The sequence below is a fragment of the Bufo gargarizans genome, chromosome 9, assembly GCF_014858855.1.
Source record: "Bufo gargarizans isolate SCDJY-AF-19 chromosome 9, ASM1485885v1, whole genome shotgun sequence".
Classification (NCBI taxonomy): domain Eukaryota; kingdom Metazoa; phylum Chordata; class Amphibia; order Anura; family Bufonidae; genus Bufo; species Bufo gargarizans.
In genome coordinates, this window is record NC_058088.1 from 184,355,817 (window position 1) to 184,366,751 (window position 10,935).

The window sequence follows — 10,935 nt, forward strand, 5'->3', positions numbered from 1 at the left end:
TTTGCCCACCTTGGCAGCAAAAAAGTGTGACACATCTGGTATCGCCGTACTCAGGAGAAGTTGGGCAATGTGTTTTGGGGTGTCATTTTACATATACCCATGCTGGGTGAGAAAAATATCTTGGTCAAATGCCAACTTTGTATAAAAAAATGGGAAAAGTTGTCTTTTGCCAAGATATTTCTCTCACCCAGCATGGGTATATGTAAAATGACACCCCAAAACACATTCCCCAACTTCTCCTGAGTACGGCGATACCACATGTGTGACACTTTTTTGCTGCCAAGGTGGGCAAAGGGGCGCATATTCCAAAGTGCACCTTTCGGATTTCACCGGTCATTTCTTACACATTTTGATTGCAAAGTTCTTCTCACACATTTGGGCCCCTAAATTGCCAGGGCAGTATAACTACGCCACAAGTGACCCCATTTTGGAAAGAAGACACCCCAAGGTATTCTGTGAGGGGCATGGTGAGTTCCTAGAATTTTTTATTTTTTGTCGCAAGTTAGTGGAATATGAGACTTTGTAAGAAAAAAAAATAAATAAAAAATCATCATCATTTTCCGCTAACTTGTGACAAAAAATAAAAAGTTCTATGAACTCACTATGCCCATCAGCGAATACCTTAGGGTGTCTACTTTCCGAAATGGGGTCATTTGTGGGGTTTTTCTACTGTTTGGGCATTGTAGAACCTCAGGAAACATGACAGGTGCTCAGAAAATCAGAGCCGTTTCAAAAAGCGGAAATTCACATTTTTGTACCATAGTTTGTAAATGCTATAACTTTTACCCAAACCATTTTTTTTTTTGCCCAAACATTTTTTTTTTATCAAAGACATGTAGAACTATAAATTTAGCGAAAAATTTATATATGGATGTCGTTTTTTTTTGCAAAATTTCACAGCTGAAAGTGAAAAATGTCATTTTTTTGCAAAAAAATCGTTACATTTTGATTAATAACAAAAAAAGTAAAAATGTCAGCAGCAATAAAATACCACCAAATGAAAGCTCCATTAGTGAGAAGAAAAGGAGGTAAAATTCATTTGGGTGGTAAGTTGCATGACCGAGCGATAAACGGTGAAAGTAGTGTAGTGCCGAAGTGTAAAAAGTGGCCTGGTCATGAAGGGGGTTTCACCTAGCGGGGCTGAAGTGGTTAAAGGGGGGTCAATGGGGGTCCGATGCCCGGCATCCATACCGATCAGCGAGGCCGGCTTCGCACAGCTCACCAAGCACAGCGCCGTCCATTGTATAGTGGCCGTGCTTGGTATTGCAGTACAGCCCCATTGACTTGAACGGGGCTGAGCAGCAACTAGGCCATGTGACCGATGTACGATGAGGCCTAGGAAGTGGCTGCGTCGCTCACAGCTGGTCGGTGGGGGTCCCGGGTGTCGGATCTGATATTGATGACCTATCCAGAGGGAGGATAGGCTACCAATATACATTTTCGGATAACCCCTTTAATGTGTGTATTTACACATCAGTGTTTGTCCACCGTGGTGACGCCCCCCTAAGCACGTCCTATTTCTGTCGCTTGCGTACATTATAGTCTAAGGGTCCACGAAAACCAAGCCCGCGTCATGGACAGCATCCGTGTTCTGATTTTCACGACTGTGGATAGGTAATAAATGTTTATGGGAAAACCCCTTTAATGACCCTGTTCTCATTTAATGCTATCACTGGAGTTTCCCTTTTTATCTCTAATGGGGTTTTCCAGGGGATTTTTTTATTTTTTAATAATTAGTACTCACCTCCAAGCATCCTCTGCCGCTGCACTGGTCCTCCCTGCCACCCACCTCCTGCTGGACTCACAGGAAATGGCTTGGACGGCCTGCTTAGCCAATCACTGGCTGAGGCGGGTCACCACGGCTCCAAGTGATTGGCTCAGTGGGCAGTCCCAGCCATTTCCTGTGCGTGGAGCCAGGACCTGGAAGTGGCGAACAGCAGAGACCAGAGCAGTGTCAGAACAGTAGTGGCAGGGGATTTTGTGCTTTTTTTCAAATGTATGCCCCTGGAAAAGATCTTAAAGGGTAACTGTCATGTTTTCATCAAAAAATCTATATTAGCATATGTTACTGCTGCAGCAGCATTATGCATAAAGCAATCTTTAGTTTCTTCACATTCCACTGTTTTCCCTTAGTTACGGCTGTTTAAACATTTACAATATGAGGACCTTCTCAAGATGGCTCCTCTGCCAGTTCTCTGAGGCCAAAACTGCTTTCCCTCACTTCCCATACACACTTGCTGTAGCCAGCAGCTTCCTGCCAGCCAATCAGATTGGATTACTGAGAGACACGCCTCCTCACTCTGAAGCCTAATGCAGGCACGCAGTGTCTTCTGTTTATTCTAAAAGGAAGACAGACAAGCCCTAGCAACGGTCTTTTAAGGGAGCAGTGGAAAGGGACAGGGGACATTAATGAAAGCTGTTATTATAAGGTCATTACAGATCTTTTGCCAATCATTGACAGACTAACTCAGGTACAGTATACATGCCGATCTGTAATAAACTAGCAAATAAATAAAAAAATGACAGTTACACTTTAAACTTTATGTTCTCCACAATTGAGTCGAGAGGTTTTCTTAAATCATTTTATTTTCATATTCCTTTTCATGAAGAATAAGAGAAACTTAGGAAAAAAAATATATATATATTTTTATTTTATTTTTTTATTCCTTCCCTCTCTACAACAGACACAGAAAACAAACATTGCAAGGACACTCTCTTTCTGTACATGCCTCTTCCTACAGGAACATCTATGGGGCTAGTTATACCGACCTGCAGTCACCACTAGAGGGAGCTCACTGCATGCACATTTATACAGCTTTCATATCGTTCGCTGTATAATGTAGTCAGATGCAGTTAGCACCCCCTAGTGGCTGCTGTGTGAAGCCAGAATTATTTAATTCCTCAAGGCTTAAATTAGATCCTCTCTACACATTTCTTTTTATGAAAAGTAATCAGCACTGAATTCTAGACCTAAAAATTTTATAAAGGTACAGTACATTTGTCGAAGCGCTAATTTTGGGTGAGGTTAATTCTATGGTTTTAGACCTTAGTCCTCATGCACACGACCGTTTCTGTTTTGCAGTCCATAATTTGCGCGGACACCTTCCGTCCTTTGCGGAAGGAAGGGCCGACCCCTAATAGAACAGTCCTATCCGTGTCCGTAATGCGGACAATAATAGGACATGTTCTATTTGTTTGTGGAACAGACATGTGGACACGGAATACACACAGAGTCATTTCCTTTTTTTTTTGCAGCCCCATTAAAGGGAAACTGAAAAAAAGCAGAATGGGCACGGACAAAAAAATATGCTCCTGTGCATGAGCCTTAGAGGGCGTCCACACAGTGCGGTCGTGTCACGTTGCGATGCAGCCATGTACCATGTGCCCGCATGACCCGCAATGGGCTCTAATTGGACCAATCAGGACCGGACTGTTTACTCTGTGAGAATTGTTAATGGCGAGGTGGTGTGTGTCCATTATCAATGCAGACCATATAAACAGCCTGGTCCTAATTACTTTAATTAAAGCCCACTGTGGCTCGTACGGCAGTGCCACAACCGCCACATGACCACACCGTGTGGTCATACCCTTAGGGCAGGCATCTCAAACTGCGGCCCTCCAGCTGTTGTAAAACTACAACTCCCACAATGCCCTGCTGTAGGCTGATACCTGTAGGCTGTCCGGGCATGCTGGGAGTTGTAGTTTTGCTGGAGGGCCGCAGTTTGAGATGCCTGCCTTAGGGGAACACCTGCACTGATAAGTGAGGAAATTATGAGATAATAATGGGAATAAATAACACTTGGGAGTAAAGCCTTTTGCTGTCCCTGGTCACTAAGAGGTTAATATACACATTATTCCTATGAGGTTCTGCAGCAGCTGTGGTTATAACCATCAAACGATGACGCGTACAGAGCCGCCTTCATGTACTTGCAAGGTTTCATGTGCACCATAGACGGATCGCCTACATGCAGTAATAATCCGCTCACCTGCGCTCTAAAGGGCGACTACGAGACAAAGTGGAGACAGTTCTGCTGACACAGGGACCGGCGCTGACCCAGCTGGCCTGCAATTCAGCAAAGCATGAAGATTGTCACTTCCACACCTGTCCCCTGCTCTACCAATTACGGTAATCCTTTATATGTGGCGGCACCTGCTCCCCCGTTAGGAGCTGAACTCGAACCTTTGCACATACAAAACCCAGATGCAACACGCTATTTGCATCTACAAATCGGACACAGATGCACGAATAAGTCCTGAGGCTTGGACCCAATCAGCATAACATTATCATCTGTCTACAAGGGAACAGCCTACGGCTCTATTCACACTGTGCTGTCATATTGTGTTTTGACCGCAAATGTATGAATACAGACTCAAAATTTAGCTGATAGCTGGGACTACATGCAAACTACAAGTCAGCAAGTAGCTCCGTTAGTCAGACCTGTGAGGGGAAGCATACTTACCTGCCTCCCAGGGCTGGCTCTCTGTTCCTTCTCTCCCCGGGTGTAAACTGCGGCCAGCGATTGGCTGCAGTGGAGTCAGAACAGAAGGCTGGGAAGAGGAGTAAGGAGCCAGCGTCCAGAAGCAGGCAAGTATGCTTCCCTTCAAAGGTCTGACCAAGAGAGGGTTGGATTTGCCAAAAACACCACCAAAGGTCCACCACCAACCCCTTTATAATGTGCCCAACAGATGCCTACTTACCAATGTTTCAGTTAGGGCTCATGAACACGACCGTATGTATTTTGCAGTCCGCAAAAAAAAAAAGGAACTGCAAAAAATACGGATGACATCCGTGTGCGTTCTGTATTTTGCAGAACGGAACAGCCGGCCCCTAATAGAACAGTCCAATCCTTGTCTGTTCTATTTCTTTGGCGGAACGGAAATACGGAAAAGGAATGCACACGGAGCAACTTGAAAAGAATGGTTCCGCATACGGTCCGCAAAAAAAAAACGGAACGGACATGGAGAAAAAATATGTTCGTGTGCATGAGCCCTTAGTAAAATTGAGGCATACAAGCCCTGTCCCTGGGAACGCCCCCCCACCCACCCAGGAACACCCATGCTTTGTGCTAACCCCACCTATTTTCAGCCTGGGACATCATGAATTTGCCGGGACTGTCCCTGAAAATCAGGGACAGTCCTGCCAAATTCGGGACAGTTGGCAACTATGCAGATGCTGTCACCCCAAATGGTAATTTAGGATGGGGCTTTCAGTGGGGGGGGTGCCGGGTGTCGGACCCCCCACCGAACTGATATTGATGACCTCTTCTGAGGATATTAAAACCACTTTAATACCAGGACTTCCCTTACATAGTTAAACAATTCCCTAAAACATTTATCAAAATAGCCTCAAACCTGATCTTAAAGGGGGTTTCCAAGCTCCTGATATTGATGACCTCAAGGTTAGGTCATCAATACCCGATCATTGGGGGTCCGCGCTCCCCCACAGGTCAGCTGTTTCCTGGAGCATCTAGCAAAGATTCGGAGGAGTCGGAAGCACAGCTCCATTCGGAGTGTCGCGGCCATGCTGAGTGACTGCACTTGAATAGGAGCTGAGCTGCAGTAACCCGTGGGGTTCCCAGCAGGAGGTCATGGTCTACAGATTATTTTAGGGCAATCTCAGGATAGATCATTAATACCCGATCATTGGGGGTCTGACACCGCGCTCCCCCACAGGTCAGCTGTTTCCTGGAGCTTCTGGCAAAGATTCGGAGGAGTCGGAAGCACAGCTCCATTCGGAGTGTCGCGGCCATGCTGGGTGACTGCACTTGAATAGGACTGAGCTGCAGTAACCCGTGGGGTTCCCAGCAGAAGGGCATCATCTACAGATTATTTTAGGGCAATCTCAGGATAGATCATCAATATCAGATGGGTGGGGGTCCGACATCCAGGACCCCCAGCCATTTGAGGAGGTTGTGGCACTCCAGCCTCTTACTATGGCCAGTGACATCACGTTCCTCGGTCACGCGGCCTTTGTGTAGCCCATCCAAATCAATACCACTGGAGCCCCCCCCCGCCAATTCTGAGGATAGGTCATCAATTTCAGAATCTCAGAAACCCGTTTAACTTTTAAATGTCCTTCATACGACTACCTAGTTGACTTACCGATCGTCATCCCTGACGAAACCTTGCATCAGTACATAGGCTCTAATATAAGCGGAGAGCTGTAAAATGCAACAGAACCAGTTTAGTCATACCAGTCACATAGCAGGAGACCGCGGGAGGTGACCAAATCCCTGAGCTTCTCTACGGGAGACGCCTCCATGCCCCCTGTGTGTGTGGACAGTGATGTGGAAGTCAAGCAGCAACATTCGGTAATAAATAGCGGCTTCCCGAGATTTTAATACTGATCGGTGGGGGTCTGACACCCGGGACCTCCACTGATCAGCTGTCTGAGAAGGCAGCCGCACTTGCAGTAGCGCTGTAGCCTTCTTACTACAGCTTTTCCTAGGCCAATGACAACACGTTAATTGGTCACGTGACCTAGGCGCAGCTCAGCCCTATTAAAGTGAATGAGGCTGAGCTGCAATACCAAGCACGGCCACTATACAATGTACGGCGCTGTGCTTGGTGAGCTGCGAGAAGGCAGTGGCGCTAACAGGAGCACCAGCAGGGGGTCCTGGGTGTCGGACCGCCTCCGATCAGATACGGATGACCTGTCCAGTGGATAGGTCATCAGTGTTAAAATCTCGGAAATCACACTTCCGCTAATGGGTCCGCATCTGTTCCGCAATATCGGGAACAGCTGCGGACCCATTCATTCTCAATGGGGCAGGAATGGATGCGGAGAGCACACTATGTGCCCTCCGCATCCGCATTTCCGGAGCGCGGCCCCAAACTTCCGGGCTTCTGGGCTGCGGCTCCGCGAAAAAATAAAACAAGTCCTATTTATGTCCGGACAAGAATAGGCAGTTCTATGGGGGGTGCCGGCCGGGTGTATTGAAGATCCGCAATGCACTACGGACGTGTGAATGGACCCTTAAGCGGATCTCCGTTTCTTGCTATGGACCTTCACGTTGAGATGAACTTCAGGAAATTCTGTAAAAAAAAATAAAATTAAAATAAAAAAAACACTGTGGTTTTGTCATCTTACTTTATTTTCTAATTTTGCATTCCCGTTTTGTTGTAAATCAAACTGAAATATAAAGGGGGAGGAGAGAGCAGGGTCTATGCCTTTCTATGAAGCTTGGGTGACCCTGTGACTAAATGGTTAACTATATAGCAGATGGCTATGTCACGGATCGAGCTAGAGGAGGAGGAAGAGGTCAGAAGCAGGAACTCCTTCTGCACCAATCAGTTGACTTTGGAGATTGCTGAGGATTTTTATTTTTTTTGTTAATGTGTTTCACATGAAGTTAAAAAAAATAAAATAAAAATAATAATAATTTTTTAATCTGCATTATGTCATTTCTTTTTGCGGATTTTTGCAGCACATTTCACCTGCCTTTAATGTAGCAGAGCAAAATCTGCAACACAATTGCAAGACATACACAGTTCACAAAGGATCTAGTCGGCACATGTAGCTGTACCCTCATAACTTTGAAGAGGTTGTCCATTTTGGATGACCCCCTTTTTATTACAAGGGGCTGATTAAAATATATATATATATATATATATATATATATATTGACAGTATTTCCTGCTGCTGGGATCCCCTGCGATCATCTGTAATCTGTGAGGGAACCTGGCAGTGAGTGTTCTCCTTCCCTACAGCACCCCCACAGGGAAAATGAAGCATTACACCGTGTCCACTGAAATCAATGGACCATTACTGCTCTGTCCTCAAGAGACGAAATGAGAGTAGCCCAGTATATGTACCCCATAGAGGAGGATTGAGCTCAGGGCCGAATGGAGCAGGTATCCTCAAACTGCGGCCGTCCTGTAAGCTGTACCAGCATGCTGGGAGTTGTAGTTTTGCAACAGCTGGAGGGCTGCAGGTTGGGCATCCCTGGGAATGGAGCCAGAGGAGGCCTTTGCGGTGTCCTTCCGTAGAGATTGCGCTCTTCAACTGGTTTCTCATTGTCCACATCTTGTGACACAATTTACTAAACACAAACACTCTCAGTTATTACAAGAATGTCACACGCGCCCTAGATTTTCCTTGAAGATTACAATTCACAAATACGTCTTCAATGCCTTTTAAGAAAGTTAGTTTATTGCAGCAGTAAAAAAAAAAAAAAAAAAAAAATGGGAGCGGCTTTAAATTTTTTATAGCAAAAATCCCTCCCCTCAAACGTCCACATTGAAGTGAATGGGTCCGCATCAGACCCGCAAATTTTTTTTTTTAATGCGGTCATGAGCATGAGCCCTAATTCTGGAAAACCCCTTTAAAATACTCCTCCACGTGCTCGTTACTGAGGAGGAGTGGGGGACTCTGTGGAGGTCCCATGTATTTAATGGATAGGTCATGCCATTTCGGGGAAAACCTCTATTAGGCCTCTTTCCCACAGGTGTGTGCGCCCCGTGGTCGTGCTGTGGCCCGCAAAATTTGCGGGCCACAATGCACGAGCACAGTCCGTGGGGCGGCCGCAGCGGATCGCGGACCCGTTCACTTGAATGGGTCCGCGAGCCGGCCATTCCGCAAAAAGATAGGACATGTTCTATCTTTTTGCGGAACGGAAGTACGGGACGAAACCCCACGGAAGCACTCCGTAGTGCTTCCGTAGGGTTCCGTTCCGCACCATTCCACATCTCCGGTTTTCTAGACCCATTGAAGTGAATGGGTCCGCATCCGTGATGCGGAATGCCCACGGAACGGCGCCCGTGGGAAAGAGGTCTAAGCATGCTTTTTTTATATTGCTTATGTAGCTTGTTCACGTATGTCCACCATAAAATCTGAGCTGATGTTGGTCCGTGCAGCGTATGGAGATTATAATTATCGCACCAGATTTTCCAATTACTGCAATAAATCAGCATCATGCAAATCTTTTTATAATCCACACATGTTCGGTGTGGCGTCATTGGCGTGCACATTGGGTTCTCATACGGTGCCATAGTTACGCCTGTCTGTCCCCGGTATCTGATCAGCTGCTGCCCTCTAGTGTACGAAGTGGTAATAAGCAATAACTGAGTGATACTCTATGTACGTACATTACGTAGCTTTCTTTTCTGAGTATGTTTCTTGGATCAGTGGTAAAGGGGTATTAGGATTGGCCACCAATATCAGATCAGGGGCTCATTACCGGAAAAAAAAGGATCAGTTTTATCCTAATGCATCCTGAATGGAGAGCAATCCGTTTAGGATGCATCAGTTCAGTCCCTCTTACGATTTTTGGCCGGAGAAAATACCGCAGCATGCCGCAGTTTTCTCTCAAAAATCCTGAACACTTGCCGGAATGCCGGATCCGGCATTAATTTCCATTGAAATGCATTAATGCCGGATCTGGCCCCAAGTGTTCCAGAAAAAATGGATCCGGTTTTGCGGTCTGCGCATGCACAGACCTTTAAAAAACAAGAAAAAAAAATACCGGATCCGTTTTTCCAGATGACAACCAGAAAGACGGATCCGGTATTGCAATGCATTTGAGAGACAGATCCGCATCCGGATCTGTCTCACAAATGTATCCGTTTGCGTCCAGATTACTGGATCCGGCAGGCAGTTCCAGCGACGGAACTGCCTGCCGGAATCCTCTGCCGCAAGTGTGAAAGTACCCTTAAAGCCTGTTTCACACAACCATGCAGCGGTATTTGTCCGGTCAAATCCAGGCGTATATTTGCAGGGTAGCGACCGGATCTCCAACAGGCCCCATTACAGTCAATTGGGAACATCGGGCATTCCAGTAGGATCCAGCAATGCGGGGGCCAGAGAGCTGCTGCTGGTGGGAAACAGGCCTGAAGAGAAGTCGCTTCCCATAGGCTATTCTGTGAAAATACCAATTATGCATACATTTTTTTTCCAGAATAAATCATTTTGGAAGATTTTTACATTTTTAGGATTTTATTTTGCTAAACTTTATTTAAACCTTTTTTGGACCCGCTATCCTTTGATCGACTGATTAGGGTATATCCACAGTGGTCGTATACACCGAGGAGTTTTTGCTGTGGAATAGAGATGGGAAAATCCACCATGGTTTACAGAAGCAGCAAAGTGGATGAGATTTTTATTTTTTTATTTTTTTAAACTTATCTATGTCCTGCATACATTTTTTGGGGTGGAAATTGACCTACAGAGAGGGTTTTATGTTTTGGTTTTCACCCTTTGCAATGCAAAATCCGCACGTGACCCATCCTGCAGCTTTGTCACAGATGAAGCCAACATAATGCACTGTAATGCACTGTACTGTAGTGTATTGTAGTGTATTATGCAGCTTATTGGGCTCACATTAGGCTCTGTCCATCTTGGTAACCAATGGGCTTTCACTGACTGACATCTAATGCTAATGGCGCGGGCACCGCTCTTCACTCCATGCCATCCCCCGTCATTTACTTATCCCACCTGTGCCATATAGGCGTGGTATGGGAAGGGGTTTAGTAGAACCATGGCAGGTCCGGCCATTGTGCCTGTAACATGATTGCTAAGCCTTATATTTGCATGATCTGCCTGCACCCCCCCTACATACATAAGGCTATTCCGCAGGGAGAAGCGTTGTCACTTCCATGTTTACTTATGGAATAGAAAAGCACAAGGAACCAAAAATATTCTTAACCCCGAGGACCCTGCCATTTTTCACATTGAGGATCAGGCCATTTTTTGCAAATCTGACCAGTGTCACTTTATGTGGTAATAACTTTAAAACGCTTTTACATATCCAGGCCATTCTGAGATTGTTTTCTCGTCACATATTGTACTTCATGATAGTGGTAAAATTGAGTAAAAAAAAAATACCAAATGTACCAAAAATTTGGAAAAAGTTGCAAATTTCCAAATTTTTATTTCTTTACTTTTATAATAGATAGTAATAACTCCAAAAATAGTTATTACTTTACATTCCCCATATG